A 22,899-nucleotide genomic window follows, 5' to 3' on the forward strand; every position below is an offset into this window, starting at 1 on the left:
CAAAATTATGGATGCTTTCGCTACTCTGCCAATCTGCTGAGACTTGTACTCCAAACAGTTACCAACACAAGAACAACTATGAAAAGTTTGCCAAATTTTATGTACTTTTACAGAACTAATTTAGATGGCTCTTAACTACAGCTTCATGATATGCTAAGACACTGCAAAGGGGCAGAATATAAAATTTCAGACTCTTTAGGAGGTGATTGATCTTTTGAATGGGAAAAATATAGCTAAAATCTAGAAAGCTAATAAAAAATTGCCTTGATTAGTCCCATAATATATAAATATCAGATATTTTTCATAAAAAATTTTCTACAGTTCAGCATGGGAAAGCACGAGTTAATCGTATGGGCTTAGGGATGTAAACAAGTCTTAGAGGAAATCTCAGTATTACAGCCAACACATTCATTCAAAGGGTATAAATTTGACAAAGGATACTGGGTGTGGTTCAAATACAATAGGTTTCATTTGGTATTGTGTCCTCCAACTGTCCACACAGAATTAAAAATGCCTGAAATCCTACTTCTATCATTTTCTATTTTCAACAGCTATTGGAAGGATTTTTTTGAACACAATAGCTCACTGTGGACCTCCTTCCCTCCCCGACAATTGACAAGTTTGCAACCATGGGCACATAGAGAAGCAATTAATTAGCACAAAAGTAGATGAAAGCTAAGTAAATTGTGAAGAGTTAGGCAAAAAGCTTTGTTCAAAGTGGGTTAATTATGCTAGAAAGTGGTAACAGAGATTTTACATCAGCAAGTGTCTGTTTGTTGGAAAAGATCAAGGCATTTTAATAAGAGGGGGAAACAATAAAAATGCCATTCAATCTGTGGCAGTTGTTTAAAAAAGAAAAGGAAAACCCTATGTAACATTTGGGTTTTTGGCTATACACTTAAGTGGGCTGAAATGAATTCCCTCACCTGTTGAAAGAAAACATAAGTGAACCAGAGACCTTGAATTTAGCTAACATATGTACATATACATTTACAAGCGCAAAACATAAGAAACAGTATCTTGACTGAAGAAGAATTACATTCATATGTTTTGGGCCTCTTACGTGCTTGCTGAAGCCTTGCCAGAAGGAGTCATGAACTGTCAATAGGGTAGCAGTGAAGGACAGGCTTAACTGTCATGAATTTCTTGGCATTACCACAGTTTTAAAAGTGTGGTTGCGCACAAAGCTTGGCACCTCATTTCTGGCACCTAAAAGCTGAAATCAGTAAGATTACTGTGAACTGTTTCATGCCATTTCTCCCAGGTCTAGTTTATCTTTAGGATATATTTTTTTTCTGGGAAAATGGGATGTTAATGGTTAGGTCACAGATGGATAAATATTCAGGAGACTATTGCCTGAACAGTAAGTTGCAGGTTTCCTTGTCTGACCAATTCAGTGTTCATAGAGAGTTAAAAGAAGAACCTATCTTTTGGGGAATTACTGATTTTAGGTGGGAAATAATTCAGCTGTTGGAATTCTTGCAACCCCATATTTTTTGGATTATAAAACGCACCGGAGTATAAGACATAACTTAGTTTTTGGGGAGGAAAATAAGAAAAAAGCTGATTGGCAGGTGAACCCCCCCCCCACTACCCCCAATCAGCTGTTGCCGAGGTGAATTTTAGCAACAGGTTCCTTGGTTGTGAGCTCTGTGCCTTGCTTTTTTTTGTGTGTGTGCTTTTTTTTTCTGCCCCTGAAACTTCTGAAATTCCGTTTCAGAAAAAACTTTTTTTTATGCCTCTGAAAGCTTCTGAAACAACTTCAGAAAAAAAGCCTCTGAAGCTCTGTTTGGGGGCTTCTTTTCTGAAGCTTCGTTTCTGATGCTTTTTTCAGCCTCTGAAACCTCCGTTTGAGAAGCTGAGCGGGGCTACATTCCGAGTATAAGACGCACCCAGATTTTCACCCTCTTTTTTGGGGAAAAAAGCTGTGTGTTATACTTCAAAAAATAGGTTAATCTTGCTAAGGAGACTGTCAGGGGTGGGTTTCACAAATTGTTGTCACTGGTTTGCTGTGTGTGCGCACACTTGCTTCACTCACGCACGTGTGCCCGGCCTTCTGCACATGTGTCTGGCCTTTTGCACGCTCGCTGTGCACATGCGTGCCTACTGCACATGCACCCAGCCTTCTGCACATGCACTTTGCTCCCACACATGCCTTCTGCGCATCGCCTGGCCTCAAAAACATAGCTAAATAGGGCAGCATTACGTCACTGCTACTGTTTCGCCTGAACTGGTCCAAACTGGCTGAATACTACCTCTGGAGATTGTGCTTGGAAAAGAATTTAGTTTTTTAACTTTTGGCAGATGCCAAAGAGCTTGAAAAGAGGCTTACATCAGCCGAGGATCTCTCTCTCCTGTTGCTGGAAATATTATCAATGTGTAGCCAAAAAGTCAAATGTAATCTGATATTGGTTGATTAACAACATGAACTATTTGCTTCTCTTCTCTAGTTTTGGCCGACGAGTTCCTTTGTTTCCAGGACCTCTCTTTGCTTGAACAACAACTAGGAGCGAAGCGCAAGGACTTGTGAGACAGTCTGGCTGCATTGGTAAAGTTCAGATGTAGGCAACATGAGGATCAAAAGATAAACATGATTTTCCTGTTATTTAGTTTACATATAAAGCATTTGAGAAATGACTTTCTAGATGGTTGCATGAGGCCTATTACAATGTCAGTGGTGGGTGAAGCCAATTCTTTGGTGCTCCCTCAGTGTAGGATGGTTGAAGCCCCCCAAACAGAGGTGATTATTTGATTTGAGGTAGAAATAAATCTGTCAGTCTTATCTCAAAGTCCAGTCCAAATTTCATATAAATGTAGGCAGACTCACTGGCAGGCTATATTAATAGAAGCTGTAAGAAGGACAATCAAAAGACAAATTAATGCTTTTCTGCACTGCACCCTTAAGCTACTTGACTCCAGTTATTTTCCAAGGCCAGACAAGGAATAATGGATGGAAACTGATCAAGGAGAGATTTAACTTGGAAATAAGGAGAAATTTTCTGACAGTGAGAACAATCAACCAATGGAACAGCTTGCCTTCGGAAGTTGTGGGAGCTTCATCACTGAAGGCTTTCAAGAAGGGACTGGACTGCCATTTGTCAGAAATGGTGTAGGTGGTTGGACTAGATGACCTACAAGGTCCTTTCCAACTCCGTTAATCTGTTATAATGGAAATCCTGGACTCTGGAATGAGAAAGTACAGGGCAAACAGTTCATGACTTTCTTCTCTGAGACATTTGAAGAATTCTGACATATTTTCTTCAAGTTACCTTTCTCATCCAGAACTTTCACTTTCTCTTGAGGGGATTTGCTTTCTAGGCCTTGATAATCCTGATCATTTTTCTTTCAATTTATTTTGCAGTTTCTCCAAATTCTTATTAATGAGTAGAGCCCAGAACAGGACATGATACTTCATGTGGCACACATCTGTCTTCATTTTTGCTGTCCCCAAATGTATTGGCAGAAAGTGACAGTGTGGTTTTCTTTGGTAGTCTTTCTTCCCTCTGAAAAGGGATGTGGGGAAGAGTGTACACAACTGGTGTGTAGGGAAGGGATTGATGATGCAAGTAATTCCTTAATTCTTAATAGATAACCAGAAAAAATACGCACATGGTAGAGGGTTTGGGTTATTTTAAAGTCGTTTTTAATTTTATTGATCCATTTTAATTTTGTCCCCATCGAAGTTGGAATGTGACCTTTGCAAATTTTTCCAAAACTAGACTGGAAAAGATTCTTTGCCATGGGTAAATGTACTTTGGTTACCAAATGAGAAGGAAGAACTCACTGCTGGGAAAGATTGAGGGCAATAGAAGAAGTGGTCGACAGAGAATGAGGTGACTGATGGAGTTACTGAAGCAGGAGGCGTGAGCTTAAATGGACTCCAGAGGATGGTAGAGGACAGAAAGGCCTGGAGGAACGCTGTCCATGGGGTTGCGATGGATCGGACACGACTTTGCAACTAACAACAACAAAATGGGTAAATGTAATGATGATGAAGAAATGTTCATCTGAATGTCTAGTTTGAATCTTACAAAGATGATCCCCTTAGGATTTGGGAGATAAAATACAGGTCTGATTGGAATAGAAAAAAAAAAAGATAGGTATTTTGCAATGCATATTGAAATAAAATACATCAAGTCTGAACTGGATTCCTTGTTATTATATGGACATTTAAGCTACAGGATTTCCTTGTTGTCTCCCATTCAAGTACCAATCACATCTGACTGCTTAGTTGACATTTTTTAAATCCAAGATCAGTAAAGGAAGGCTAGGTGTTGTGTCATATTTAAATAACAATGGCCCTATTTTGAATTCTGAAATATTAGTAGAGGGGAGCGTAACTAGAGTGGGCAGTTTAATCCATTAACAAGGACATAGTTTTGAGATTTTAAAATGTATCTACTTGGTCTTATTTCTCTCACTCACATATACACAAACATATAATTTTCCTCTGAAATTATTGGACAATATTGCTATGTTTAAAATAACAGAAAAGATGACTTGATGATGTCTTATATTTATTTATTTATTTTTATTTTTATTTCTTTTATTTTGTCACTCAGTATATATAAGCATAAGCATGTAATAACTATACAATATATAATCATATATATAAATATGGGTATGTAATAACTATATTAATTGGATATAACGAAAGGAAACAATAGGACAGGAACGGAAGGCATGCTTGTGCTCTTATGCACAGTCTTGTTGGATACACTTAAAAATTAGGAAGAAAAGTTAGGTCTGAAAATACAGACATTACCTCTTTGCTCTTCCCAATAATATGTGTATTTTAAGTCATTTGTCTTTTTGCATTTGTTTTTTGAAAGTATAGATTGAAAAGTGAGTCCACTGCACAATTATTTTTCATATAAAATGGATTGCCTTCTGATCATATCTGCCTAATCACTAAAATTTTTGTTTTGCTAGTTAGATAGGATAGATCTGGTTTTTTCCTCCCTTTTTAAACAAAGTTGGGAAAATAGTCTGGCAAATGGCTGTAAATTGGATATATTTAATTTTTTCCTAAACAACTGTTTTCACTTCACATGCAAAATGTGTACAGTTGGGTCAAATTACAAGTAACATGGGGCTTGTTATTACAGCAAATTACTATTCTCTTTTGTTACATTCAAATCAGAATCCTTTTCCATTCCTTAAATGCTTCAAGGAGAGTAATTTTTTGCAATGTGTGGATGTTTTTTTTTTAAAAAGTCACATACTATTCACTCTCATCCCCCCCCCCCAAACCGTTTGAAAAATCTAGTACATAATTGCAAAATCATTTGGAAAAAGTATGCTCAGTTTCATAGACTATCCTTAAGGTAATTTTTAATTCATTTTATTTTATTTTACATAGCATATAATTAAATGGTGGAATTTGCTTCAAGGAATTGTGGTAATGCAGCTTAGTAGCATACATACAATAAAATAAAGAGGGGTGGGTATACAACATTCTGCTGCAAACTGTGGAACATTTTGTGTCTCCACAGTCCAAGGACATAATAAAGTTGTTGGAATTAAGTGCAACAAGACTTTATAATTCTTATCAGAAGAGACTAGCAATCTTAATGCTCTAGAAATTATGTATGCTGGATTCTGTCAAATACTGATTGTGTCCTAACAGACAGGAAGCAGCAGGTGAAGCTAAGCAGAATCACATCAGATACCTGTACAATTATCACCCTCACCCCCAAGGCTGTGTGCTCTCTCCACTTCTCTTCTCTCTATATACCTATGACTACATCTCAAAATCTGTTAAAGTTCGCAGATGACACAGCAGTGATCGGTCTCATTTGAGACAATGATGAATACGCATACAGACCGGAGGTTGAACAACTAGCCTTGTGGTATGACCAGAACAATTTGGAACTGAACACACTCAAAACTGTAGAAATGGTGGTAGACTTTAGTAGAAACCTTCTCATACTACCACCTCTTACAATACTAGACAACACAGTATCAACAGTAGAGACCTTCAAATTTCTAGGTTCTACCATACCTCAAGGCCTAAAATGGACACCTAACATCAAAAACGTCATCAAAAAAGGACAACAAAGAATGTTCTTTTTGCGCCAACTCAGAAAGCTCAAACTGCCCAAGGAGCAGTTTCTACAGAGGAATTATTGAGTCTGTCATCTCTATAACTGTCTGGTTTGGTTCTGCAACCCAACAAGACAGACACAGACTTCAGAGGATAATTAGAACTGCAGAAAAAACAATTACTACCAACCTGCCTTCCATTGAGGATCTGTATACTGCACGAGTCAAAAAGAGGGCTGTGAAAATATTTACAGACCCCTCGCATCCTGGACATAAACTGTTTCAACTCCTACCCTCAAAACGATGCTATACAGCACTGCACATCAGAACAACTGGACACAAGAACAATTTTTCCCAAACGCCATCACTCTGCTAAACAAATATTTCCCTCAACACGGTCAAACTATTAGACTGCACTACTATTAATCTTGTCATTGTTCCTATCACCCATCTCCTCCCACTTATGACTGTACAACTGTAACCTTGTTGCTGGTATTCTTAAAATTTATATTGACTGTTTCCTAATATGATTTGATTGCTTATTTGTAAGTGTTGTACCTTACGATTCTTGACGAATGTATCTTTTCTTTTATGTACACTGAGAGCATATGCACCAAGACAAAATCCTTGTGTGTCCAATCACACTTGGCCAATAAAGAATTCTATTCTATTCTATTCTATTCTATTCTATTCTATTCTATTCTATTCTATTCTATTCTATTCTATTCTATTCTATTCCATCACATATAAATATTAGGGCTACCATCTTTGGTTACAAAAATCCAGACAACCACTAGGTGGCAGCAAAGTAATATAGAAATCTCTACTTTTTTATTAACATATTGTGATCATAGGGTAGAATCTCTAAGACCACCCCCTCCACACAGAGAAGCAAGAATATAAACTGACAGCAAACAGCACTCCTTTCTAACACTGATGATGTTGCCTAGTTAGGGTAATGAAATGTCTGCAAGGAAACAAGCAAGCTCAGAGAGCACCAAGGCCCCCCTCATTTCAACCCTGAGTTACAAATATTCTCCTTTATTGGTACCATATTGTATGAATGATCATCAAGTATTGGTGTTCAAACATGGCAGCACTAATAATAATCAACTACAGACCATTAAATGTAGCTATTATTCATTATTGGCCATTATAAAAAAGTTAATTGGTTTTTCATTGTTAATGCTGACAGTTTATTTATGGCAGTTTATTTATTCATCTATCAAATCTGTATAGCCGCCCATCTTACAAAAGGTGAATCTGGGTGGTGTACAGTAATTAATTGGGACATACGCATCACAATTCTTAGAAGAAAATGTTGAGAATAAGTTTGGTGGGAGATTGACTTCATCTTAAATGTCTCCTATGGCTAATATAAAATATGCCAACATACACTATTATTTATTTTGATAAAAATATTTATTTTTGAAATGAAGGAAGGAAGAGGGCTTGCAAAATAGTCCTTAAAATAGTAAGGACATAAAATATATTTTTTACTGAATCCACTGACAACTTTTGGAACACTTGTTTATTCCATTAGATCTGTTGTGGCCTCCTGGCCACTGGCCCTCCAGCAGCTGAATCAGAGGAAGAGGAGGCGTGGGAGTCAGGATCAGCATCAAGGCAACCCTGAGAGCTCCGAGGGGGAAGAGGGAATGAAGCTGGCAGAGAGAGAATGTTCTGTCCCCTCCCTTCCTTCCCAAAACAATATGCCAGCCGAGGCCGTCTGCCAGCAATTTATTTACACTTGGCCAGGTTTCTTCTGGCAACGAAAAGTTCTGGCAACGTTCCTTCATGTGCCAGCCAAGTCCTTATCAAGTAGCAGCGTGCCAACAGACCGTTGCCAGGGCAACCAGGAGTCTGCAGGAAGATCTAAAGTACTCACAAGTAATCCCAGCTTTCAGTCCAAAGCAGTCAAAGAGCCAGTAGTCTGTAACTTTGTCCGAGACAAGGACCTACGGAGCACTCTCCCTGCTTTTATCCCCTGTGGGGTGTGGCTCCATGACTCAGCATTCCCTGGGCCTGCCCCATTTTTTCCTCTGCTGTGCACGCTTATCTTGGCGTCGCTGTTTCGCATCTAGCCAAGATTGATCCTCAGCAGCTGGTTCTTGGGGCATTGCCAGGGAGGAGGAGGGGTCGGGGGAAAGAGGCCTTGTCAGCTCCTCCTCCTCCTCCTGGCCTGCAGTTGGAATCTGGGATAGTGCCAGGGAGGAGGAGGTTCCAGGGGGGGAAGGAGGCCTTGCCAGCTCCTCCTCCTCACTCTCCGAGTCATCCGGCTCCAGGAGGCCAGGCCCAGGGGCCGGAGCCACAACAGAGAAAGGTGGAGCTGGGCCATCTGTCAGCCCTCAGATGGAGAGTCAAAAGTCCCCAGGTTTGGAGGTGGCTGATGAGGAAAAGGAGGAGCAGCCGGGTCCAGTGCTTAACACATGGATGTGCAGAAGGCAGAGGAGAGGAGTGCAGAGGAAATCGGTGAGCCGATCCTTGGGAAGGAAGAGCCACCGCTGCTAGTGAAGCCCCACCCTAGCTCTGGGGATAAAAGGCAGGGGTGGAGATGAATAGATATTGCAGACAACTATTTATCTCCCTGCCAGACAGACTTGTTAGCCTGCAGTGAGAGAAACTTTTTGCCAGGGCTGCTGGAGTTCTTAATAAAGGAATCTTTGTGTTAACTTCAGAGGGTTTGTCATGTTTGGGGAGCTGGGTCAGAACAATATCCATCTGCAAAAACAGAAGCAAAATAGTTCTTATTTGCATTTCAGATTTGTTTCAGATTGTCAATTCAATTTGATTCAGTAATTCAAATCTATTTAGAAAAATGAATTGACTTGATTCAACAGTTTGATTTAATTCATACTGGATTGATTTGGTTCTGAACAAATTTTGGAAAATCAGCTTTTCTGCATGAAAAGTAATCCATTTGACTTTTGATTTGAAGGGGGAGTTAATTCAAATATTCATAAAAATCAGCTTCAAAATAAAGTGGTACCTTGGTACCACTGCTTTGAAACTCTTCAAATTTGGTAGTCAATGAATTTTGACATGAAAATTTTGTCCTGGTACTCTTGATTCGTTTAGTACTCAATGTACAACCTAAAACTTGTTTGTGTCAGCTTGTGGCTCACTGTATTATTCATTATGGGGAAAAATTGTTTGGTACTGATTGTTTTTGGTACTCATCACACATCTCAGAACCAATTAATGATGAGTACTGAGGTACCATGGTAAATTTCTGGATTAAACCTTTGTACAGCCCTAGCAATCATTGAAATTGGGTATATGCCTCTTTCAGATTTCTACCATAACAAATTCTATTCCACTTGTTTCCCATCACTGTATTAAAGTGATCCTTCCTTTCTATCTTCCTTCCTTCCCTCTTTCCTTCTTTTCTGCCTTCTTTCCTTCCTCCCTCCCTCCCTCCTTCCCTTTGCAACAAGACATTGTTACTAACATCATCTACCATGTTTCCCTGAAAATAAGACCCTGTCTTATATTTTTTTGAACCCTGAAATAAGCGCTTGGTCTTATTGCCATGTGCTCAAAAGCCGGATTGGGCTTATTATCAGGGGCTTTCTTATTTTGGGGAAAATAATAACTTCCCCTAATAACATTGGGGAAGTAGTCAGAAAATTTGTAACAGCCATTAAGATCACAGATGCTAAGATATATCTACATGTTTTTTTAATTATCTCCATGCAACCTTGAGGCATTTAAATATGTTTGGGTTTGCATATATTTCCATTTTTATTCTTAACCAAAGGATTTCAGCAGGACACAATAGAAAATACAATATAAAATGTTGTAATAGAAGACAGAACAAAAATGCATTGTAACAGTTTCACCTCTTCTCCCACCCCCACTGTTGGATCAGAAAGACAGATACAAATTGCCACCATGACCATATATAGGAGTTAAATTGGAGCCTTATTTCCCAAAATACCATCCCATGCTTGATCAACTACAAGTTGCCTGGGATCAAAAATTGTAACAACTACATTTTTGACAACTTCTTTCTTAAATAGTTGGTGACAAATTCACTCCTTATTGCTATACAAACGTTCTCTTCTCTAGCAGTTGTTGTTTGCGTAGCATACTACCTTTTTGTGTAATTTAGATTCATTGTGTTATAATAGCATTGGAAAGTGAGTCTCTTTGTCTGAATTCTATTCACTTTCTTGTTCTTTTCCTTTGCTTAGATTACTATTCTGGAATTGACCCTGCCTTGGGTGTGTGTTTGATATTGATTTCTCTAAATTAAGTTGGAATGTCTATGGAGATTCCTTGTCATCCAGGTCATGGTTGTCCCAAAGGTGCTTTCCAAAAGGCAACTGAAGAACTTTTTTGGATGAGAAGTGAAATGTCTTCAAGGAAAAATAAAACCCAGTTGCCTTTTGGAAAGCACTTTTGGGTTAAGTTGGAATGATGAATTGGTCACAAAATTGATCAATCAATGTTCCCAGTTGCTTGACCAACAAGTTATTTTCTCTAAGGCAGGGATGAGTAACCTCCTATCTTTGGGCCGTGTAGATTTCTTTCTTTATTTCCATCATGGTCCCTGACCTAATTTCAAAAGTTCTGCATTCATACTTCTAAATAAGTATCTCCCAAGCTTCTCTGAAAAATAAAAAATTGTCAGGGGCGGGGAAAAGAGAAAAAAGTGTGTGTGTGTGTGTGTGTGTGAGAGAGAGAGAGAGAGAGAAAGAGAGAGAGAGAGAGAGAGAGAGAGAGAGAGAGAGAAAACATATGAGGGTTCCTTGAGAGAAAATAGATGTCCCAAATCAATATTTCATTTAGTACCTATCATGAAACTTGCCAAAGATTGAATGCATTGTACTTTTCCCTTCTTTAAGGACAATGCTGCCCTGCTGCCTAAGCTGTTCTCCTGTATACAGTAAAAAAGATGATCTTCATGGAAATATGTGAGCTCTATTATGAAAGTAATGAGTAAAAACATCTTAAATCTACAACAAGAAGACATTGTTTGTAAGCAGATCAAACTAAACACCACCCTAATATTCACCTGAACACCATTGGCATTGACAAAATCATTATCAGTCAATTCAAGAAGGCAGATTTACTTGGAACTGCTTACATCCTATGACAATACCTTGAACACCATCAAACAACCACATCTGTTTATCCCAGATCTTTGGGAACAGATTAGAATTGACTCCTTGGCCAAAGGCAGGTTGAACTACTTCCAAGATCAGCTGTGAAATAGGTTGGGAGGTCCTTCGAGAGCCTTATCATCTACACCTGCACACCCACAGGTATTTATACTTCAGGCTTAGAAATCAAACAACGTGGGGAGGAAAAAGTTATTTTGTAGGAAGGTAAGGAGTAGAAGTATTGCGCTGAAAATCTGGAGCCAGGTGCATAATAGCAATGAGACATTGGAGCTGGAAATTTTCTTGGTTCCTAGTGAGGGCTTAAACAAAGTGTTACTGTCAGAAAAAAAGGTCTGGGACTTCCTGGATGTCATTTTTATGAAATACTCAGAAATATTAAAGGAAGTTAATATATCCAAGGAGCCATGGTGGCGCAGTGGTTAGAATGCAGTATTGCAGGCTAATTCTGTCAACTGCCGACTGCCGACTGCCGACTGCCAACAATTCAATTCTCACCGGCTCAGCAGGGTTGATTCAGCTTTGAGGTCCGAGGTTGGTAAAGTGAGGACCCAGATTGTTGAGGGCAAGATGCTGACTTTGTAAACTACTTAGAGAGGGCAGTAAAGCAATATGAAATGGTATATAAGTCTAAGTGTTATTGCTATTGCTATATTGTGATGGTGGCATCAACAGCTACAAGGACAGGGAGTGCCTGTCTAATATTTGTTCAAATAGACATATTATAGATTTGAATACAGATGTGGATAAATTACAAGAACTTTAAAATGGAATTAATGAAGCAGAAGTGAAAAATATGACAATAGAATTCCTCCTAATAATCCTAAGGAAGAGAGATGGTCAGAACATTTTGTATATAATGTCACAGATTTGGGAATTCTCTTTTGAGCCTGTTTTGATTGTAAACCCTGAATCATTCTCTAAAACCAATATTTTCAGATCTTGTTTTGAGTGGAATGGGAGAACAAAGTGCTAAATCATTTAAACTTTCAAAACTTGGCCAGTTCATGTAAGCTTGGATATATCCAATTTTTCAGCTTTGAAGAGCTTTGATATTTCAGATCCTTTCCCCTTGTAGAACTATTGAAAATAAGGAGAAAATGAGCAATGGCAATTGAAGGTCAGTTTTTGCTGAGACATTTAATCCTGGGTTTTTAGATCGTTGTACATTTTAGCAAAAGTACGGTGTTTCCCCTAAAATAAGACCCGTCATATTTTTTTGAACCCGGAAATAAGCGCTTTGCCTTATTGCCATGTACTCAAAAGCCCAATTGGGCTTATTATCAGGTGATGTCTTATTCTGGAAAAAACAGGCTAGTTCCAATTATCTCTGCCAAATTGATTTTAGGGTCTGTCACCAAATCATAAGTATTAGATTTAGTCCTCTGAGTTTTCATAGACATAATTCTCATCCATCAGGAGATCTGAAAAGTTCGATTAATTTCCTGCCATTCTACTGTACTTAATATTACTTAATATTATTTTTGAATATATATGACCGTATATTAGTATGTATAGATGGTACAACTCGTGTACAGTGATTCATAATTTGAATTGTTAATATAATGAATGGTCAAATTTTGGATTGGATCATATTAATATATATAAAAGCAGATTCTTGAATGTGGTTTATTTGAGAGTATCTTGTACCCTACATAATGTAGCCTTTGTTATAGATTTTCCATGTTGGTTGTATACCTTGGGAAGATTTGCCTTTGTTTAATATTCAGATTATTCCAGAACATACTTATTTCATTGCTAAAAATATTTTATGTGTAAATATTTTTAGAGGTTAATTATTTCCAATTCAGTAGAGATGTAATTCAGAGTAACAGTTGGAAGACCGGCTGTGAATAATTACAACACTGTCTTTATCCTGAAATCCAAAAACTAAGCTAAATAAAATATTGAAATTACAGAGTATTTAACAACAAAAAACAAGTAAACAACAAATTCCTTTGTTTTACACTATGTAATTAGTTCGCTTAGCACACTGCCTTTTTTGTTTAAAAGACTGCAGTATATGCTAAAGTTTTGAGAATGCTTACTTTACTAAAAGAAATTCTACAACAAAAAAACCCTTACATCCCATACTAATGGCATGAGTGTATATATGTCTATGCATGTGTGTCCATGCATCTGATATACATGAAAAATAAGTTATAAATCTTCACACACTTAATATATGTTTGCTGTTATTAGAGGGAAAATATGCATTCTAGATTTATTTCTTTTCCTATTTTGAGCAACGGTTCTTTCAGATTCAGTTTTTACAGTAGCTTCTTGGTCATTGTAAATTTTCCTCAGAAGAATAATCAAACATTCTGGCATATCTATCCATCTTAATGTTTTCCACGGTCTAGCAAGAAATACACCAGGGGTGTCAAACTTGCGCTGTCATGGCAGTGTCACGTGACGTATTGGAACTTTTTCCCCCTTCACTAAACCGGGCAGGGGTGGGGCCAGCACATGACGCATTTGGCCCGCAGCCCTTGAGTTTGACACCCCTGATCTACACAATCGAAATATTTGATGCAGATTATACAGCAAAGGGAAATTTCCTTATTCTATTCTCTTGCTTTGTAATTACCTATCTTACATTACCTATTAGAATGTCCCTTTGCCTTTTCTTAAACCAATCAATTTATTTGTGTTTTTTTCCCCTTCATGTACGGTTCAATTCTTCTTTGCAAAACTTTGCTTTTGTGACAAATTGCTGCAAGAGGAGTTGCTAAGTGTTTAGAAGAATGGTTTGCCATTCCTTATGCCTTATGCTACCAGACTTGAAATTTTGGGCTTAGACAATTTAGAACTACACCACCTTCGGTCTGACCTAAGCTTAGTACCTAAAATTATCTGCTACAACAGTGGTTCCCAACCTTTTCTTGTTTGAGGCACCCTTGGAAAGCCTTTCAAAAGTTCCCGGCACCCTTATAAGGAAATAGGCCACAGGCCCCAGTCAAAGTTACGACGGCATTGAAAAAAAGTGACTCCCAACCATTTTCCACACTTACAACCATTGCAGCATCTCTTTCGGTGACGTGATTTTACATTTGGATGCTTGACAACAACCAGTTTGTATTTATGCCAGCTGCAGTTTTCCTGGAGGTCACATGATCCCCTTTTGTGACCTAGTCAATGGGGGAAAGCCAGATCCACTTAACAACCTGCGTTACTAACAACCGCAAACTTAACAACCGCAGTGATCCACTTAACAAACAGGACCAGAAAGGTTGCAAAGTGAGGCAAAACTCACTTAATCCATTTTTCCCTTAGCAACATCAATTGGGGAGAGGAAGGCTCCTTTGGGGTCGTAAGTCGAGGACTACCTGTACTGTATATACGGATACGGTACTCAACGCCAACCCCTCGAGGCTGGTAGGAAAAGAAAATAAATGAAAATAAACTAGAGAATGAAAAATCGCCTCCCAGGAGGGCATGCAAACAGCACCCACTCTTTTGACGTTAAGCCTGTGGCTTTTAGCCTGTGGCTTTTATTCCGACTGGAATAAAGAACCCTGCCCAAGCACGCCTTGCAAACGGGCGGTATTCCTTCCGTTAGGGTCCTCGCGGAGGAATAGCAAAGGAGAGACCCCCTCACCCTCCCTTACCTGCTCTGACCCTCGTCCTCGCTCTCCACAAACCCGCGCTGCTGCCAGGAAACCAAAAGCCGGAGGTGCGCAAAAAAAAGAAAAAAAGACGCGTTAAGTGCAGCAACTGCGGCGACGCGTTCTTTTTTGGCCGCAGTTCTTATTTCTCCCGCCCACAATTTCTCGGAGCAAAAATTTTCCTGAGGTCAGTGCTTGGCGCATGCGCAGAGAGCGGTGTCTTGCCTCGAGACGCCTTTTGCGCATGCGTTGATCGGATAGCGTCACTTCACAGCCCTTGTAACGAGATCCTCTGGTCTCGCGCGTGCACGCGAAGTCGAGTCTGAATTGAAGAAGGGGGTTCTTTTTTAAAATAATAATAATAATAAAATAAAATAAAAAGAGCCGGGCGAGTTAGAGCAAACCTTGATCGATGCTTTTTCCGAGTGCATCGGTAGTCCCCTCCCTCCCCCTCTCCCGCCAAGAGAGAATGCAATTTTTTCCCCGAAATTTTGGCGGCACCCTCAAAAGATCTCACGGCATCCCTTAGTGCCGCGGCACACCGGTTGGGAACCACTGTGCTACAATGTCCTACCTGTCAATGACTATTTCAGCTTCAACCACAACAATACATGAGTACACAATAGATACAAACTTAAGGTAAACCGCACCCAACTCAATTATAGGAAATACAACTTCAGCAACAGAGTTGTCAGTGCCTGGAATGCACTACCTGACTATGTGGTTTCTTCCCCAAATTCCCAAAACTTTAACTTTAGACTGTCTACTGTTGACCTCACCCCATTCCTAAGAGGTCTGTAAGGAACACGCCTAAGCGTACCAACGTACCTACTGTCCCTGTCCTAATGTCCCCTTTTATTCGTATCCATTTCATGTATTAATCATCATGTTTATACTTATATCTATTATTTAATATATGCTTGACAAAATAAATAAATAAACAAACAAATAAATAAGGAAATCAGTTTTTGAATCTGCTCCAGTTGTGCATGTGCACACTTTGGGATATCCTTATTTTACCTGATTTTTACATTCTATTCGTTTATTTTCTGCTCTGGTAAAATTATGGGTTCAAATGGGTTTGCAAATAATTTATTGAATATGCACAAATTAAAGAGAAAAAGACTTGCTGTGTAATAGAAAAGCTGAAACCGTGGCACTTTGTTTTTCAGATGAGACCCACTCACTATGATTAACCGATCAATTGCAGTGATTATAGCTCTGTGAATATCCAAACATTTATAAATGGATATTTGCATGCATGCTTACATCTAGCACAGTGGACTGGAAAAGACTAGTATAAGGCAATTACAAATATCCAGAGGGTTTACATATTCTGTATCCCGTTCCCTATTTACAATGTATAGTGCTTACAACCATTATTTTTAAACTGCAATAAATGAAATAAGGTACAAATTAGTGGGATATCATTTGTACTTCAGATTTATGAGATCCCATCTGGGGACAACAGCTGAATCTTAGTATTTTGTGGTAGTAATTTGAGTGTTTGCCTGAGGTTCTGAAGCTCAGAGGAATTACAGAGTTTTATGACCAAATATGGCAACCAGGCATATATTCTGTCCCTTCTTCAATGCTGAAATCTTATTCAACTAGTTTTTCGGCATTTTTAAGCAGCCCTTTTAGGCACTGTTTAATGTCCCTTCATTTGTTCTGAATGTGGGAACTGTTTTGGCATTTAGATCACATTGATGTCTATGGCCACCAAAGATTATTGCACTCAAGGCAATAGCGAAAGAGAGTTTATGGTTTTCCATTCTATTGTCATGCTTGTTATCCAGATCAGTATCAGCAGAAATAAGTAGGAAAGTATGGTTTTGGAAAGTACATGTGAAAATATAATTGGAAATAGTAAATACCTGATAACAATGTTGGCAAATAGTTACAGGGGTGAAAGCCATGTGTTATACACACATTTGCTGACCAAATATGCACATTCAAAAGTTTTCCATAAATCAGTATGACAGAAAAGGGTTTTTGGGATGTAGAAAACTACCTACTGTTAAATTGTTTCCCCCTTCCTCCCTCCCTCCCTCCCTCCCTCCCTCCCTCCCTCCCTCCATCCTTTCGTCCCTTTCAGTTCGTATATGTACCAATGAAGAAGCTTACAGCTAATTACATTTAATATAACAATTCATGTTTGCTAAAAAAAGCTTTAGAACTTGACTAATTAGAACAAACTATATGCCGTTTGCACAATTTAAAAAAAAATCTTCATCAGAGTATGCATATTATTATTCTTGTGTATATACTGTGCCATACAAATAGTCCTTGACTTACAACAATTGAAGTTACAATGGCACTGAAAAAAGTGACTTATGACCATTTTTCACACTTGCAACCATTGCAGCATCCCCATGGTCACATGATCAAAATTAGGGCACTTGTCAATTAGCATCTATTTATGTCAGCTGCAGCGTTCTGGGCTCACGTGAACATCATTTTTAATCTTCCCAGCCAACTTTCGACAAGCAAAGTCAATGGGGAAAGCCAGATTTGCTTAATGGCTGCTTGATTTGCTTAATAATTGTGGCAAAAATGGTTGTAAAATGAGGCAAAACTGGCTTAATAACTTCCTTGCTTAGCAACAGAAAATTTGGGCTTAATTGTGATTGTATGTCAAAGAATACCTGTACTATGATAAATTGTCTTAACAGCAACCTGTGCCCACTCCTGCAATGAAGGGCTCACTCAACACCAGACAAGGCATAGTCAGAGAAGTCATGTAAAGAAAACAGGAAATTGGGAAGAGGAGATAATTTTGGGGAATCGTGGAGAAGGAACAATATATGGAAATCCTAATGGGAAACTAAAAGAACTAAAGAACTCCAGACAAACTAGACACAAAGATCGACATAGGCAAGGCAAATAAACTGAAATTTAAGAAAGAAGGATAAAGGGGCATGGATTTGAGAAAAGGTAAAGGATCACACAAAAAGGAGCAAGCCATGCCCTTTAAAAAGTCTCTCTCTCTCTCTCTCTCTCTCTCTCCCCCCCCTCATCTATCTATCTATCTATCTATCTATCTATCTATCTATCTATCTATCTATCTATCTATCTATCTATCTATCTATCATCATTGCAGAATAATTCTCTTTTGTCTCTACCTTTGTCTTTGATCAAGCAAATCTATCTAAACAAATGCTGTCAGAAAGGATAAGAGAAACAGAGTTACGAAGACCCAGAATAACAGGACATTTCATGAGCTCCAAAGCAAGGGTGAAATCCAGCAGGTTCTGACAGGTTCTGGAGAACCAGTAGTGGAAATTTTGAGTAGTTTGGAGAACTGGCAAATACCACCTCTGGCTGCTCCCAGAGTGGGGTGGGGATGGAGATTTTGCACTATCCTTCCCCTGCCATGCCCACCAAGCCACACCCACAGAACCGGTAGTAAAAAAAAATGAATTTCACCACTGCTCCAAAAGTTAATGACTAATTTTTAAAACCCCAAACTTTTGAAAACATCAAAGGTCACGGAAGTTTGATATTCAGTCCTGAAATCTTATGAGACTTGGGCAAGAATGTATATCTGGGACTTGTGTCAGATATAAAGAATATATATTCCCCCCCACCCCGCAAGGATGTTTTAGCAGAATTATTCACTTTCCTCAAACTGAAGAATTACAGTGAAAATTGCTGTTCATTGCACAAATTCTTCCTTGCTGGAGGGTAAAACCCATCCTCTTTCGTTAATAGTAGAACGTCTTATCTTTATTCATGTTCTGCAACTAAATGAACACCTGAACCAATTTGGAAAGCTGTTAAGTACATTAATTCCAACATCATCTCTGTGTTGATTGATAGGTTTTCAAACTTTGTTGCTCTCAGTGCAGACTTGATGGCAGAAGCACACTCCCCCCCCCCCAAATGAATATCTGGGCATCCTGCTGTGGAGCAGTCAAAATTGATTTCATATAAAAAAGAAAATGGGATATATATCGGTATATTTTTATTTATAGCTAGTGGAGCTGGGTTCAAAGGAAATCTCACCCTTAAATAGATACTGTTCTGTTCATTTTCCCATTCTTTTCTTCTTTTCAGCTGTTAAGTTCCTACTGGCTGCATGCTCAAGGGCTATGAACTGTTGCTTATAATAATTTCATGGCATAGCAGAAAGACCTGACTGGGTCGAATGTCCAGCTGGACTTTTTTTTTTTTTTGTCTCTCTGTGTAATCTGTATATATGGTTTTTTTTTTTACTTTGTCGAGTACATATTAGATAACATATATAAGTATAAACATGAATTAAATACATAAAATAAATACAACTAAAGGGAACGTTAGGACAGGGATGGTAGGCACGCTGGTGCTCTTATTCATGCCCCTTACAGACCTCTTAGGAATGGGGTGAGGTCAGTGGTGGGATTCAGCCAGTTCGCACCACTTCGGGAGAACCAGTTGTTAACTTTCTGAGCAGTTTGACAAACTGGTTGTTGGAAGAAATCATTAGGGCAGAGAACCGGTTGTTAAATTACTTGAATCCCATCACTGGGTGAAGTCAACAGTAGACAGTCTTAGGTTAAAGTTTTGGGGGTTTTGGGACAAGACCACAGAGTCCGGTAGTGCATTCCAGGCATTAACACCTCTGTTACTGAAGTCATATTTTCGGCAATCAAGTTTGGAGCGGTTCACTTTAAGTTTGTATCTATTGTGTGTTTGTGTATCAGGTATAGACCTGACTAGGTGGCTCAGTGGCTAAGATACTGAGCTTGTTAATCAGAAAGGTCGACAGTTCGGTGGTTTGAATCCCTAGTAGAGGTCTCTTCCGTGAGCAGGGGGGTTGGACTAAATGACGTCCAAGGTCCCTTCCAACTCTGTTACTCTTACTATTGTAGTGGTTGAAGCTGAAGTAGTCATTGACAGGTAGGACATTGTAGCAGATGATTTTATGAGCTATGCTTATAGCTAGAGGTTTCCCAGGGCTGATAAATAAGAAGTCTTATTATTAATCTGAACATGATGCATTTAGCAGGAAGCAGAAACTGATGGATTCAAGCTTTAGTACTGACCAGAGAGAACTTTAAAAAATACTCATTGAAATATCTGAATCACTCATTCTAAAGGACAGAAGGGCAAGAAAAACTTGAGGCAGAAGAGCTTGAGGTAATTGGCACGCTTTGCTGGCTGTGAGTGATTCTTTGGGATAAGTACTAGGGAAATCCATTTTGACGAAAAATTACTGACTCAAATAGTTGAGGAAGACTATTATACAATATATATTGGGGATAATTAACTAAGTGTGTTTAATAACAACAATAATACCACTAATACCACTAACCTTGGGCTAATCTTTCTCATTCAAAAGTAATTATTATTTTTTTGTAAGCAATGCCATTAATAAATGATTACTTTTTGTATATCTGTCAGAACCACAGTACAGATGTCTTGTCAAAAATCTTTATGAGTCAAGGAGAGTCAAAGACTTCCATAAGTCAAAGGTTCACATTGTTCTGCCGTGAAGTGGGGGATACCTCTGGAAACTATGAATACCCGTATCTAAACATGATGTTAAAGACAGTTGTAAAAGTCAAGTCGGTAATAGGAGAAGAGATGGAAGAGATAGGATTTTGTCTTACAAACCAAGCTTAATAGCCAGATTTCTGCTCCATTCTCCTTATCTCCTTCTCCAACAGTTTTTAAGAAGAAGTTGGATAACCATTTGTCTGAAGTGGTATAGGGTTTCCTGACTAAGCAGGAGATTGGACTAGAAGACCTCCAAGGTCCCTTCCAACTCTTTTTATTTTATTTATTTATTTTGTCACAACAGTATATATAAGCATAAGCATGAAAGTAACTATATAATATATAAGCATATATATAAGTATGTAATAACTATATTAATTGGATATAATGAAAGGAAACAATAGGACAGGAATGGTAGGCACTTTTGTGCTCTTATGCATGCCCCTTACAGACCTCTTAGGAATGGGGTGAGGTCAATAGTAGATAGTCTTTGGTTAAAGCTTTGGGATTTTGGGAAGAGACTATAGAGTCAGGTAGTGTGTTCCAAGCATTAACAACTCTGTTACAGAAGTCACATTTTCTGCAATCAAGACTGAAGCAGTTAACATTAAGTTTAAATCTATTGTTTGCTCTTGTATTGTTGTGATTGAAACAGAAGTAGTCTTCAACAGGAAGGACATTGCAATAGATGATTCTATGAGTTAAACACAGGTCCTGTCGAAGGCGGCGGAGTTCTGTTATTAATTATTAATTATTATTAATTATTAATTATTAATAATTCTGTTATTCTATTATATTCCTGTGATAATATAGGACAAAAATCTCACCTCAGAGTTGTCATGCAAGACTTGGAGGCCACTTCAAATTCATATAAATTCTTCAAAATGACTCTTGCCTGGTTCTTTCCCTTCCCTGAACATACTTTAGAGAAGGCACACAAATCCCAAAACACACCAAAAAATGTGATTTGTCTGGATTCCCACTGAGCTGGAGATAGATCCGAAGCACCCATTGGATCTGGCATCCAACTTCAGGACCTACTAATATGGCCACTGCTGATGCAAATGACTGGAAGAAGGCTTCTGGTTGGATGAGTAGGGTTTGGAAAGAGAAGCCTCAGAAACATCTGAGGGTTGGCTAACCCAACATGGTAAAACTAGCCAGCCAGAAATTAACACCCTCCAATAAAACACAGAACTTATCATTAACCACTTTTGGCATAGTTTGAAAATATGACCTCTTGAAAGTAAACTGGAAAGCTTTTTATCTTTTCTGTGTGACTATTCAATAGAGAAGAAGAAAAGTTCAGCTGAAGACAAGGTTTGAGCACGTAAGTGGACTGTGGTTCAGCATCAGTTGCAAATACAAACAGTGGGTTTCTTAGGGATAGCAGTGATTTGCTAGAAGGCCTATTGTGCGATGTTACAGTGGCTTTAGAAAAATATAAGCAACTGTTTTGGAAACTGAGTTCTTGAAATCTCAATATTTCTTATCTATAGATGCCTGTGGAAATTGGGCTTCCTTTAAATAGGCTGCATATTTTTTTCAGCTTGAGGGCCCTTCTTCAAAAATGGGCAAGGCCAGGGAAATTTTTAGAAAAAGTTTTCAGGCTTGCTAAATGTTAAAATACTGTATGTGCCTTGAGCATCTGAAATTTGTAAAGTGCCTTAAAGTCCTGTAACATGCCAAAAATGTGTGTGGGGGGGTGGAGGGGGGAGAGGATACAAATTTTTGGGTCCCTTCTATTCTGGAAGGCAGCTATGCTGACAGTAGGCAGTCTGTGAATCTCCTGTTAATCTAATTAAAAATATGCACTGATTTTGTGACTGTAGGTTATCTACAACAGATCCAGAGTGGGTTTCAGCAGGTTCTGACCAGTTCTGGAGAAACAGTAGTGGAAATTTTGAGTAGTTCGGAGAACTGGTAGTAAAAATTCTGACTGGCCCCACCCTCTTCTATTTTCTGCCTCCCAAGTCCCAGCTGATGGGGAGGAAATGGAGATTTTACAGTATCCTTCCCCTGCCACGCCCACCAAGTCACCAAGTCAAGCCCACCACAGGAACCGGTAATAATTTTTTTTGAAACCTACCACTGAACAGATCCTCCTCTTGATACTTTCGTTCTGTGATTTCTTTTTTCTGATTCCTTTAACTGACATTGTTTCTAACACGATTCCCATTATTTTCAATATGCTTAGGATGTCAGTCTTAATTTGAATCCGACCACTGAACAATATTTATACAATAAACCACTGGTTTGGAGTGCAAAATTTATTCGGAGCTTGAATGAGCTTCGAGCTCCTCTATTCTTCTCAATGGCTGCTTTTTAGCTTGTTAATTCCTAGCACATTTCATTCAGCCACTCCAAAATGACATATTAAGAGGCTGGTGTCTCCGATTTTTTAAATTGACAGATTGAGACCCTGACATTTAGCAGTCCTATCTCTTAAGTCTCTTTGTAAAGGACCAGAAATGAATTACCCGAGGTCAAGTTCTGTTTATACAGTGGACTGTTCTTGCTGAATTACCTTCTTGACTTAATAGCTTCCTTTTGGGTGACATTTCTCCCAGAAAGAAGACAAATTGTCTAAGGTCACCCTGCAGATCAGTTCAGAGTGTAGGAGGAAATTGTATGGGATC

Source organism: Ahaetulla prasina, chromosome 3, assembly GCF_028640845.1.
Source record: "Ahaetulla prasina isolate Xishuangbanna chromosome 3, ASM2864084v1, whole genome shotgun sequence".
Classification (NCBI taxonomy): Eukaryota; Metazoa; Chordata; class Lepidosauria; order Squamata; family Colubridae; genus Ahaetulla; species Ahaetulla prasina.